The sequence below is a fragment of the Trachypithecus francoisi genome, unplaced genomic scaffold (genome assembly GCF_009764315.1).
Source record: "Trachypithecus francoisi isolate TF-2019V2 unplaced genomic scaffold, Tfra_2.0 Lachesis_group15, whole genome shotgun sequence".
NCBI lineage: Eukaryota > Metazoa > Chordata > Mammalia > Primates > Cercopithecidae > Trachypithecus > Trachypithecus francoisi.
In genome coordinates this window covers 67540651-67554438 of record NW_022681460.1, presented here as the reverse complement: position 1 = coordinate 67554438, position 13788 = coordinate 67540651, and positions in this window count along the sequence as shown.

Below are 13788 nucleotides of genomic sequence, written 5' to 3'. Positions count from 1 at the left end.
CAGTGACATTCTGGGACTTATAAGCCTGGCCCATAGAAGTCTTACAGCTTCCACCTGTGTCTCTTGAATGCACCTGCTCTTATAATGTTATAATCTTTCACAACCCAGCCACCAGGCTGTGAAAAGCCCAAAGCACATGGAGAGGCCATGTATAGATATTCCAGTTGGCAACCAAGTTGAGCTCCCAGTCAGCAGCTAGTGTCAACACAGGCCACACGAGGGAGCCATCTTGGGCATGTATCCCACTTGGGCCTTTAGACCCTTCAAGCTCCAGCCATATGACAGATCCTGGACAAAGACTACCCACTGAGCCCAGTCAATCCTCTGGGCTACAAGAGACGAGCATAAACTGTTACGTTAAGCAACTGAATTTTGGGGTGTGTGTTACATAGATAGCTAGGTCATCAGAGAAAGCTACAGGGCAATTTTCTATTTTAAAGAGCAAATAGAAAAAAACCCAAAGAAACACCTGAGAGGGAGGCGGTCTTACTATAAGCATTTATCTGTATTTCATCATTTTGCCTCTCTAGTCATTGTTTCAAAACTTCCAGATAAGTTCAATTAGATTTTGAAGGGACATAGTGGAGTTGAACAAATGTTGGTTGGATGACTAAGAAAATGAGCCAATGTATGAATGTTTCCTGTGACTTTAGTCCTCTAGTAGAAAGTGTCTAATGACCAAATATCAATCAAAAATTTCCTTAAGAATTGATTATTTATAGGCTATTTTGGAATATAACCCTATCCCAAAGAAGTTGACGTCTTATAAATATCAATTAAAAAGACGTTCAAAATAACGACATGTCCGGGCTTGCTGGCTCACGCCTGTAATCCCAGCACTTTGGGAGGCTAAGAGGGCTGATCGCTTGAGCCCAGGAAGTCAAGATCAGCCTGGGCAATATGAGCAAACCCTCTCTCTACAAAAAATACAAAAATTAGCTGGGTGTGGTGTCACATGCCTATAGGCCCAGCTACTCAGGAGGTTGAGCGGGTAGGATCACTTGATCCCAGGGAGGTAGAGGCTGCAGTGAGCCGTGATCACACCACTGCACTTTAGCCTGGGCAACAGAATGAGACCCTATTTCAATATAGATGGATAGATAGATGATAGATAGATAGATGATAGATAGATAGATAGATAGATAGATAGAGTGCAGATTTGTTTGGTGGGAGTTACAGACAGAAGATAGACTGGGGATGAAAAAATGCACTCAGATTGCTACAGCTAGGAAACACCTTTTCTGCGATATGTATCACCCCACATCCGGAAGACTAGGTGAGATGACAGAGGGAGTACTCTGGAGGCTGAATGTGGTGGCTTACACCTGCAATCCCAACACTTTGGAAGGCTGAGGCAGAGGATCACTTGACACCAGAAATTCAAGAGTCTGGGCAACATAGCAAGATCCCATCTCTACTAAAAGAAAGAAAAAGAGAGAGGGAGGGAGGGAAGGAGGGAGGGAGGAGGGGAGGAAGGAAGGAAGGGAGGGTGTTCTGAGGAGATGTTTGGGAACCAATAAGAAAGATTTTATGATGGGGATTAGTACTCAATATGAGTAGGTGCCCAACATATGGAATGAACACAGAATTACAAGAGGCACAAAGTTCAGCATAATCAGAGCCCATCAGGGCCATAACAGACCAAAATTCCCCTCTGTGGGGAATTCAGTATGGTCTGGAGACAGGAAGAAGGGGAGAGAGTGAGCTGAGAAGCTTCAGTCCCTAGGGGCTGGAAGTGTGTAGGGTGACCCACACATTCCCCTGAGCTAAAAACTCTAAGGGAATTGGAATGGAGGGGACACTTATTCATGCTAAGAGGAGCCTCATAGTATGAGGATGGTGCATCACCATAGGTACATGATGCTATGGGCATTTTCAAAGGATCTTTATTTTTACTGCAATTGCTCTGAACCCTGTGAAACAGGGGCAATAGAAAACTGAAAGTAGGGTTGTGGCCCACCCACTGGCCACCTGACTAGTCAGTAGACAGCCCAGACCCAGGTCTTCTGCCCTATGGGTCAAACTCGCACCAAACTGCTCCACCCTCTCTGGATTTTATTTTGTTCAGGGCCCACCAATGTCTCCAATGACCTTGTTTACAGCACAAAATAATGTGACCAGGCTGCTCTTTAAAGCCGTTTTGAGATATGGCATATTACTTTCTGTTAGAAATAATGATTCTGATTGCTGGACCAAAATAGAGCTTGTCTATCACCGAAATAATTCAAAAAGCTATTTTTGTGGGTCACATTCTATGTGATAAAAACCGTCATTTCAGTTGACTTTAAAGGACACTTCTCTCTGTAAATCCGTACAGTGTGCTGTAGTCTGTCGGCTGAATGTGACACCTTCCACAAAGCATATATAAATGGCTCTGATTCAGAACGGAGGTTGAGCAGATAAATAAAGCTGACAGTTCACAGAAGAGGTCTTCATTACTAAATTATTTGGGGAGGTTTTGTAAGTCAGGAAAACTAATCTGAAACTAATGCCCCTTTGGTGCCACTTTTCCTGTAGGCATCTCCTCACACTGACTGCAAAGAACAGGCACATGGAGTTTTTCCTCCACATCATCAATTACAAATATGTCCTTTTTTCTCCTCCTCTCGTGAGATTGCATTTCTTATAAATTGCTCTGCGCCAGGGCCTTGTGAAGTAAACATCCAAATTTCACAGACATCTGTGTCCACCTTAGCCAGCAAGTGACGGCCACCTTCTTGGAGCAGCTGGAGCCAGGTTGGCCCCATGTGTGGTCGGACACAACAGGAGGAGGACGGAAGCCACGTGCTAGGTCACAAAGCTGCATGTCCACATCCCACGTGGTAGGTCTGCAGAGGCTGCTTGGTTTGTGAGAAGCTGATGGCCACAGGCACAAATCAAGCCAGTACCCTTCTGCCAGAGAATCCGCAGAATCTTCCTACACCTGTTTGGTGGCAAGACTCAGGGACCTTCTGCAGCATAGATGGCAGGAGAGTTGCTTATGGAAGCCACAAGAAGGCAGACATCATTGATGGATGTCCACTGGAGGCCAGTCCCCTGCTGAAGGAGCTTCATACTTGGTCCATCAGCTGGGAAAACCATCACTGTACACAGTTTAAAGACCTGAAAGGATCAACTCTGTGTGTTGCTATCAGTCATTTGCTGGGTGACACAAAGGGTTGACGTGTGTAGGAGAAATCTTTATTTTGAAATCTAACAAGACCATCTAAGAATGTTCACAGGATGCTTACAACAAAATGGACTTAAATATAATAAATTACACTAATTTTTAGAATTTATACCTGCATAGTTAGAGGATACAGGAGAAAATATAGTATACGAAGATAATCTGTATTTTTTCTTTTGATTCTTTTTTTTTCCCCCCCAGACAGGGTCTGGCTCTGTCACCCAGGCTGGAGTGCAGTGGCACAATCTCTGCTCACTGCAGCCTCCACCTCTAGGGCTCAAGTGATCCTCCCACCTCAGCCTCCTGATAGCTGAGACTACAGGCACAGACCACCATACCCCGTTACTTTTTGTATTTTTGGTAGAGATAGGGTTTCACAGTGTTGCCCAAGCTGGTCTCAAACTCCAGAGCTCAGGCAACCTACCGACCTCGACCTCCCAAAGTGCTGGGATTATAGGCATGAGCCTATAAAAGTCTGTGCCTGGCCTTTTAAAAACTTCGTATGCATGGCTCCATGTATGTGCTCCATCAGAAAAACCTATTTTATTTGCTTCACTTCATAAATATTGTGTGCTTAGTAGAAATGGCTTGATATGCTACACATCAGATTCTTTTTCCTTTCTAACTAATTCAGTTTGGTTTCCTTGTGTTTCGATTGTTCTCAAAAGTAAGGTCACAGTCAACCTTTGACTTATAACATGGTCAGTGAATGTTTGTGCTTCTTCAACCAAAATGTGCCCTTTAAAGTTACTAAGAATTAAAAAGATTATCAACTATTTGATAAGGTTCTTAAGAACCTGAATCTTAAAAGAACATGAATTGGTCCACACCTCAGCTCAAAGCCCTGGTTTTCTGGGAGATGTAAAGGTAGTTTAGACTGAGTACATAGGAATTGCTTACTTTTGGGGCCTTTTCTAGGGTACAAGAAAACAATGTACTTGAACTTCTTGATGTTCTCTAAAATTGGAGCCACTCTTTATTCTTTTCTCTTTCTTTTGAGATGAAGTCTCACTCTGTTGCCAGGCTGGAGTGCAGTGGCGCCATCTTGGTTCACTGCAACCTCTGCCTCCCAGGTTCTCCTGCCTCAGCCTCCCAAGTAGCTGGGACTACAGGCATGCACCAACACTCCCAGCTAAGTTTTGTGTTTTTTAGTAGAGACGGGGTTTCACCATATTGGCTAGGCTGGTCTTGAACTCCTGAACATTGTCTTATAAGAAAAGCAGTGTATTCCCCTTAGAGAATGCCCTTTGTTGATGGCCAGATAACCAGGTTAGGGGATTCTGTTTTTTAAGGCTGAACTCCACTCCCTGTTCTAATTGCTTCTGCAATAAGTTCTTCTGTGCACATTGTCCTTCAGCACAAACGAGTCTGTAGAAGGCCAAACAGGAATCAGAGTAGAGCTCAAAGGTAAGGATGATTTGTCAGAATGTAGAAACCTGACTGGGCACAGTGGCTCATGCCTGTAAGCCCAGCAGTTTGGGAGGCTGAGGCAGACGGATCACTTGAGGCCAGGAGTTTGAGATCAGCCTGACCAACACGGCTGATCTCAAACTACTAAAAACACAAAAATTAGCCATTGTGGTGGCACATGCCTGTAATCCAAGCTACTTGGGAGACTGAGGCAGGAGAATCACTTGAACCCAGGAGGCAGAGGTTGCAGTGAGCTGAGTTCCTGCAGCTGCACTCCAGCCTGGGCAACAGAGCGAAAAAAAAAAAAAAAGAACTCAGAATCCTGATTTTATTGTAGACCTAACCAGAGGGATAAACGATGTCATTGTGGCTCAAAAACATTGAAACTTCATGTAATAGCCTAAGAAAATACACCAGGAATTGGGACGAAACTGATGGAACGTTCTTCTGCCTTAAATGTCCTGTGAGAAGTTTCCGTGAAAGATGATACATACGTTGCAAAGAGCTACAATAAGAATTGAGGATTCCATATCCTGGCACCCCCATCTTTGTCCATCAGAAACATTATATTCTTGCTAGAATATAATGCAAAAGCAAGAAGATTGCATCAGTACAAAATGGGACCAAACTGTACCCTTTAGGATTCTCTATTATTGCTAACAATGGGTCACAAATTTGGTTTTAATCAACTTATCAGCTATTGCCAAGAAATTTAGACCCTGTCCCTACAGCACATTTTAGACTACATTTTGCTTGACTTTCTGCGTGGGTAGATTTGATTCCAGAAATATATTTTAAGATCATCAGAAACAAAGAAGCTTTTTAAATAATAGGTGACTTGTTTGAATGATTAATTTATCTTTCTTCAAGGAAAGGAATGAGCAGAGGGAATAAAACAGCAAAGAGATATTGCCAAACAACTGTGCCCTGACATATCCACACCTGGCAGGAGGGGCCCAGGAGGCCAGCTCAGGGCTTTGGTTTCTGACAGAGAGCACCCTTGGCATCAAGAGATGGGTTGTGATGTTCCAGAGACTTATTCTGTACCCAGCACTATGTCTGTAGTTAGGCTCCAAGATCCTGACACTGTGATTCTCGAAGAGGCATGAATAACAGAGACATTTTCTACTCAATTATCCCTTTCCAATTTTTTTTTTATTATTATACTTTAAGTTCTAGGGTACATATGCACAACGTGCAGGTTTGTTACATACGTATACATGTGCCATGTTGGTGTGCTGCACTCATTAACCTGTCATTTACATTAGGTATATCTCCTAATGCTATCTCTCCCCCCCTCCCACAATAGGACCCAGAGTGTGATGTTCCCCTTCCTGTGTCCAAGTGATCTCACTGTTCAATTCCCACCTATGAGTGAGAACATGGGGTATTTGATTTTCTGTTCTTGTGATAGTTTGCTGAGAATGATGGTTTCCAGCTGCATCCATGTCCCTACAAAGGACATGAACTCATCCTTTTTTATGGCTGCATAGTATTCCATAGTGTATATGTGCCACATTTTCTTAATCCAGTCTGTCATTGATGGACATCTGGGTTGATTCCAAGTCTTTGCTATTGTGAATAGTGCCTCTATAAACACACATGTGCATGTGTCTTTATAGCAGCATGACTTATAATCCTTTGGGTATATCCCCAATATTGGGATGGCTGGGTCAAATGGTATTTCTAGTTCTAGATCCTTGAGGAGTCGCCACACTGTTTTCCTCAATGGTTGAACTAGTTTACAATCCCACCAACAGTGTAAGAGTGTTCCTATTTCTCCACATCCTCTCCAGCACCTGTTGTTTCCTGATTTTTTAATGATTGCCATTCTAACTGGTGTGAGATGGTATCTCATTGTGGTTTTGATTTGCATTTCTCTGATGGTGAATGATGATGAGCATTTTTTCATGTGTCTGTTGGCTGTATGAATGTGTTCTTTTGAGAAGTGTCTGTTCATATCCTTTGCCCACTTTTTGATGGGGTGGTTTCTTTTTTTCTTGTAAATTTGACTGAGTTCTTTATAGGTTCTGGATATTAGCCCTTTGTCAGATGAGTAGATTGCAAAAATTTTTTCCCATTCTGTAGGTTGCCTGTTCACTCTGATGGTAGTTTCTTTTGCTGTGCAGAAGCTCTTTAGTTTAATTAGATACCATTTGTCAATTTTGGCTTTTGTTGCCATTGCTTTTGGTGTTTTAGACATGAAGTCCTTGTCCATGCCTATGTATTGAATGGTATTGCCTAGGTTTTCTTCTAGGGGTTTTATGGTTTTAGGTCTAACATTTAAGTCTCTAATCCATCTTGAATTAATTTTTGTATAAGGAGTAAGGAAAGGATCCAGTTTCAGCTTTCTACTTATGGCTAGCCAATTTTCCTAGCACCATGTATTAAATAGGGAATCCTTTCCCCATTTCTTGTTTCTCTCAGGTTTGTCAAAGATCAGATGGCTGTAGATGTGTGGTATTATTTCTGAGGGCTCTGTTCTGTTCCATTGATCTATATCTCTGTTTTTGGTACCAGTACCATGCTGTTTTGGTTACTGTAGCCTTGTAGTATAGTTTGAAGTCAGGTAGCGTGATGCCTGCAGCTTTGTTCTTTTGGCTTAGGATTGTCTTGGCAGTGCAGGGTCTTTTTTGGTTTCATATGAACTTTAAAGCAGTTTTTTCCAATTCTGTGAAGAAAGTCATTGGTAGCTTAATGGGGATGGCATTGAATATATAAATTACCTTGGGCAGTATGGCCATTTTCACAATATTGATTCTTCCTATCCATGAGCATGGTATGTTCTTCCATTTGTTTGTGTCCTCTTTGATTTCACTGAGCAGTGGTTTGTAGTTCTCCTTGAAGAGGTCCTTTACATCCCTTGTAAGTTGGATTCCTAGGTATTTTATTCTCTTTGAAGCTATTGTGAATGGGAGTTCATTCATGATTTGACTCTCTGTTTATCTGTTACTGGTGTATAAGAATGTGATTTTTGCACATTGATTTTTGTATCCTGAGACTTTGCTGAAGTTTCTTATCAGCATAAGGAGATTTTGGGGTGAGATGATGGGGTTTTCTAAATATACAGTCATGTCATCTGCAAACAGGGACAATTTGACTTCTTTTCCTAACTGAATGCCCTTTATTTCTTTCTCTTGCCTGATTGCCCTGGCCAGAACTTCCAACACTATGTTGAATAGGAGTGGTGAGAGAGGGCATCCCTGTCTTGTGCCAGTTTTCAAAGGGAATGCTTCCAGTTTTTGCCGATTCAGCATGATATTGGCTGTAGGTTTGTCATAAATAGCTCTTATTATTTTGAGATACGTTCCATCAATACCAAATTTATTGAGAGTTTTTAGCATGAAGGGCTGTTGAATTTTGTCAAAGGCCTTTTCTGCATCTATTGAGATAATCATGTGGTTTTTGTCTTTGGTTCTGTTTATATGCTGGATTACGTTTATTGATTTGCATATGTTGAACCAACCTTGCATCCCAGGGATGAAGCCCACTTGATCATAGTGGATTAGCTTTTTGATGTGCTGCTGGATTCAGTTTGCTAGTATTTTATTGAGGATTTTTGCATCAATGTTACATCAGGGATATTAGTCTAAAATTCTCTTTTTTTGTTGTGTCTCTGTCAGGCTTTGGTATCAGGATGATGTTGGCCTTGTAAAATGAGTTAGGGAGCATTCCCTCTTTTTCTATTGATTGGAATAGTTTCAGAAAGAACGGTACCAACTCCTCCTTGTACCTCTAGTAGAATTCGGCTGTGAATCCATCTGATCCTGGACTTTTTTTGGTTGGTAGGCTATTAATTATTGCTTCAATTTCAGAGCCTGCTATTGGTCTATTCAGGGATTCAACTTCTTCCTGGTTTAGTCTTGGGAGAGTGTAAGTGTCCAGGAAATTATCCATTTCTTCTAGATTTTCTAGTTTATTTGCGTAGAGGTGTTTATAGTATTCTCTGATGGTAGTTTGTATTTCTGTGGGGTCGGTGGTGATATCCTCTTTATCATTTTTTATTAAGTCTATTTCATTCTTCTCTCTTTTCTTCTTTATTAGTCTTGCTAGCAGTCTATCAATTTTGTTGATCTTTTCAAAAAACCAGCTCCTGGATTCATTGATTTTTTTGGAGGGTTTTTTGTGTCTCTATCTCCTTCAGTTCTGCTCTGATCTTAGTTATTTCTTGCCTTCTGCTAGCTTTTGAATGTGTTTGCTCTTGCTTCTCTAGTTCTTTTAATTGTGATGCTAGGGTGTAAATTTTAGATCTTTCCAGCTTTCTCTTGTGGGCATTTAGTGCTATAAATTCCCTCTACACACTGCTTTAATGTGTCCCAGTGATTCTGGTATGTTGTATCTTTGTTCTCATTGGTTTCAAAGAACTTTATTTATTTCTGCCTCATTTCGTTATGTACCTAGTAGTCATTCAGGAGCAGGTTGTTCAGTTTCCATGTAGTTGAGCAGTTTTGATTGAGTTTCTTAGTCCTGAGTTCTAGTTTGATTGCACTGTGGTCTGAGAGACAGTTTGTTATAATTTCTGTTCTTTTACATTTGCTGAGGAGTGCTTTACTTCCAACTACGTGGTCAATTTTGGAATAAGTGTGATGTGGTGCTGAGAAGAATGTATATTCTGTTGATTTGGGGTGGAGAGTTCTGTAGATGTCTATTAGGTCCGCTTGGTGCAGAGTTGAGTTCAAATTCCTGGATATCCTTGTTAACTTTCTGTCTCATTGATCTGTCTAATGTTGACAGTGGGGTGTTAAAGTGTCTCATTATTATTGTATGGGAGTCTAAGTCTCTTTGTAAGTCTCTAAGGACTTGCTTTATGAATCTGGGTGCTCCTGTATTGGGTGCATATATATTTAGGATAGTTAACTCTTCCTGTTGAATTGATCCCTTTACCATTATGTAATGGCCTTCTTTGTCTCCTTTGATCTTTGATGGTTTAAAGTCTGTTTTATCAGAGACTAGTATTGCAACCCCTCCTTTTTTTTTGTTTTCCATTTGCTTGGTAGATCTTCCTCCATCTGTTTATTTTGAGCCTATGTGTGTCTCTGCATGTGAGATGGGTCTCCTGAATCCAGCAAACTGATGGGTCTTGACTCTTTATCCAATTTGCCAGTCTGTGTCTTTTAATTGGACCACTTAGTCCATTTACATTTAAGGTTAATATTGTTATGTGTAAACATATTAGCTGGTTATTTTGCTTGCTAGTTGATGCAATTTCTTCCTAGCATCAATGGACTTTACATTTTGACATGTTTTTGCAATAGCTGGTACCTGTTTTTCCTTTCCATGTTTAGTGCTTTCTTCAGGATCTCTTGTAGAGCAGGCCTGGTGGTGACAAAATCTCTAAGCATTTGCTTATCTGTAAAGGATTTTATTTCTCCTTCACTTATGAAGCTTAGTTTGGCTGGATATGAAATTCTGGGTTTAAAATTCTTTTCTTTAAGAATGTTGAATATTGGCCCCCACTCTCTTCTGGCTTGGAGAGTTTCTGCCGAGAGATCTGCTGTTAGTCTGATGGGCTTCCCTTTGTGGGTAACCTGACCTTTCTCTCTGGCTGCCCTTAACATTTTTTCCTTCATTTCAACTTTGGTGAATCTGACAATTATGTGTCTTGGAATCGCTCTTCTCGAGGAGTATCTTTGTGACGTTCTCTGTATTTCCTGAATTTGGATGTTGGCCTGCCTTACTAGGTTGGGGAAGTTTTTCTGGATGATGTCCTGCAGAGTGTTTTCCAACTTGGTTCCATTTTCCCCCTCACTTTCAGGCACACCAGTCAGACGTAGATTTGGTCTTTTTACATAATCCCATACTTCTTGGAGGCTTTGTTCATTTCTTTTTTACTCCTTTTTCTCCACACTTCTCTTCTCGCTTCATTTCATTCATTTGATCTTCAATCACTGATACTCTTTCTTCCAGTTGATCACGTCGGTTACTGAAGTTTGTGCATTTGTCACGTATTTCTCATGTTATGGTTTTCATCTCTATCAGTTCTTTTAAGGTCTTCTCTGCATTGATTATTCTCGTTATCCATTCAGCCATTCTTTTTTCAACCTTTTTACTTTCTTTGCGCTGGTTGCGTAGTTCCTCCTTTAGCTCTGAGAAGTTTGATCGACTGAAGCCTTCTTCTCTCAACTCGTCAAAGTCATTCTCCATCCAGCTTTATTCCGTTGCTGGCGATGAGTTGTGTTCCTTTGGAGGGGGAAATGCGCTCTGATTTTTTGAATTTCCAGCTTTTCTGTCCTGCTTTTTCCCTATCTTTGTGGTTTTATCTGCCTTTGGTCTTTGATGATGGTGACGTACTGATGGCGTTTTGGTGTGGGTGTCCTTTCTGTTTGTTAGTTTTCCTTCTAACAGTCAGGACCCTCAGCTGTAGGTCTGTTGGAGTTTGCTGAAGGTCCACTCCAGACCCTGTTTGCCGGGGTATCAGCAGCAGAGGCTGCAGAAGATAGAATATTGCTGAACAGCGAGTGTTGCTGTCTGATTCTTGCTCTGGAAGCTTCGTCTCAGGGGTGTACCCTGCTGTGTGAGGTGTGAGGTGTGAGGTGTCGGTCTGCACCTAGTGGGGGATGTCTCCCAGTTAGGCTACTCAGGGGTCAGGGACCCACCTGAGCAGGCAGTCTGTCCGTTCTCAGATCTCAACCTCTGTGCTGGGAGATCCACTGCTCTATTCAGAGCTATCAGACAGGGGCATTTACCTCTGCCATGGTATCTGCTGCTTTTTGTTTAGCTATGCCCTGTCCCCAAAGGAGGAGTCTACAGAGGCAGGTTGGCCTCCTTGAGCTGCGGTGGACTCCACCCAATTCGAGCTTCCCAGTGGCTTTGTTTACCCACTTAAGCCTCAGCAATGGCGGGAGCCCCTCCCCCAGCCTCAATGCCACCTTGCAATGAGGGAGGCTCCGTGGGCGTGGGACCCTCCAGGCCAGGTGTGGGATATAATCTCCTGGTGTGTCATTTGCTAAGACCCTTGGTAAAGCACAGTATTAGGGTGGGAGTTACCCGATTTTCCAGGTGTGTCTCAGTTTCCCTTGGCTAGAAGAAGGGGTTCCCTTCCCCCTCGCGCTTCCCAGGTGAGGTGATGCCTCGCCCTCCTTTAGCTCTTGCTGGTCGGCTGCACCAGCTGACCAGCACTGATTGTCCGGCACTCCCCAGTGTGATGAACCTGGTACCTCAGTTGAAAATGCAGAAATCACCCGTCTTCTGTGTCACTCAGACTGGGAGCTGGAGGCTGGAGCTGTTCCTATTTGGCCATCTTGGGCACCTCTCCCCTTTCCAATTTTTAATAAACCTATCTCTAATATTTATATTTTAAGCTGTGAAATATAATTCAGAGTAAAATATAAAGAACTATGAATAAGTAAAGCAATATCAGCCAGATAGTATTGGATATCTGTTCTCCTGTGGTCTTCAACCATTGTCAATCACTATTTAATTTAACCTTGGCACAATTTCTGTGCTTATATGAAATAAATCAATTAGACTTTCTTAACCTAGAGGTAGGTCTTTCCTGCGTCTTTTCAGTGACTCTAGCACACAGCAACTTTTACTAACTTTTTATCCAAGGCCTTCTTAGACATCCTGTGTTTAGACTTTTACCTTTTCTTTAAAAGAACAATATCGTTATTTACAACTTAGAGGGAAAGGAGCATCATGAGATAATGGAAAGAGCATGAACTTTGAAGCAAATCAGCCTGGGTGTGAATCCTGGTTTAATATCTAAATGACCACATTTAGATATTAAATTTATTGAACTAATTAAATGAAATAATTTATTGAACAATTAAATGAAATAAGTATGTAAAGCTCCCAGCACATAGAGAAGTTATGGTCTTCCTTACTACCAGCAGCTCAACCACCTCCAATAAGTTCACTATTACAACTACTGCCAGCTGACTGACTGTGAGAAATCCAGGTAACTCTGAACCTCAGTTTCCTCTACAGTAAAAGAAAGATAATATCTATTTCACAGGGTTATGAAGACAATGAAATGCTGACACCTAAAAAGTGCTAGGAACATGGCATGTACTCAATAAATTTTAGTTCAAAATCTGTTCCTCCTTTCCCTTCTCCTTAAAAATAGCAAGAACTCTTCAGATACTGTTGATATTCCCAGGCTGGTAGTTCATTCTGATCTTGAGATTAGATTACATCCTGGAGGGGCATCTTAAATGCACTCTAAATTGGACCTGATTCATGTCCAGAAAAGAGTCACACACTACTACCAGGCTTGCTAGGTCTGAATCAATCTTTAGGCTACAGAGAAAGCAAGAAATGTGTATAGCATATGAATATTCCTCTGAGCAGAACTTTCTCCTTTTCCTTCAGGGACTCTGCATACTCTGCATAACCAATGTCCAATACCTGGAGAACAGGCAGAGAGTATATCTACACCTTTCCCCAGGCCCCTGCCTGTGCTCAGTGGTAAGAGAGTCTGTTCTCCTCTGGATGTTTCCTGGCCTCACTCACCATCTTCTACTGACAGAGGCAAGAAAATAGACCACCTTTGCATGCATACTGGGATCCCGTAGTGTCCACCAACAGCAACCTAATGCAGGACAACATGTAGCTGACCACAGCAACTTGACAATTGCCAGATTCTTACACTTTTTATGGAAACAGTCTATGAAAATGAAGACACAGCCTTGGCATATACTTTATCTTGCACCCACCCACAGGTCATCCATTCCCCTCCTCTTTTGCTCTTGTGCTCTGTGTATTAATACCTTCCTTCCATGAAGGGAGAAGGCTGGCTCCCCTTGTCTGTGCTTGCATGGCTTCCTACAGGAGGGAGTTAAGGTTTTCTTCTAGCTTTTGCTACTCGTGTAAGGTTTTGTAAGTTTCATCTGTTACACTTCTATGGATCATTGACAGAAGGCTGAAGAAGATCCCTTTTCTGTTTGATAGACCTCAAACCATCATGGTGGGGCTTCTGTTTAGTTTTATTTTCTATTTGCATCTGTCAGTGGTCCTGGAAACTACTTGGCAATGGACATAGGCAATATGTGCAATACATTTTCAGAAACCACTGTGCTTAACACTGGAAGAACAAGGCCAGGTTGACTTCTGGGGTGACAGTTCCATGCTTATGGTCCTGTGGGGTACTTGGTCATTGAGCTCCTAAATGGATCTCTTTATTTATTTATTATTGATTTATTTATTTTTTGAGATGGAGTCTCACTCTGTCACCCAGGCTGGAGTGCAGTGGCACGATCTTGGCTCACTGC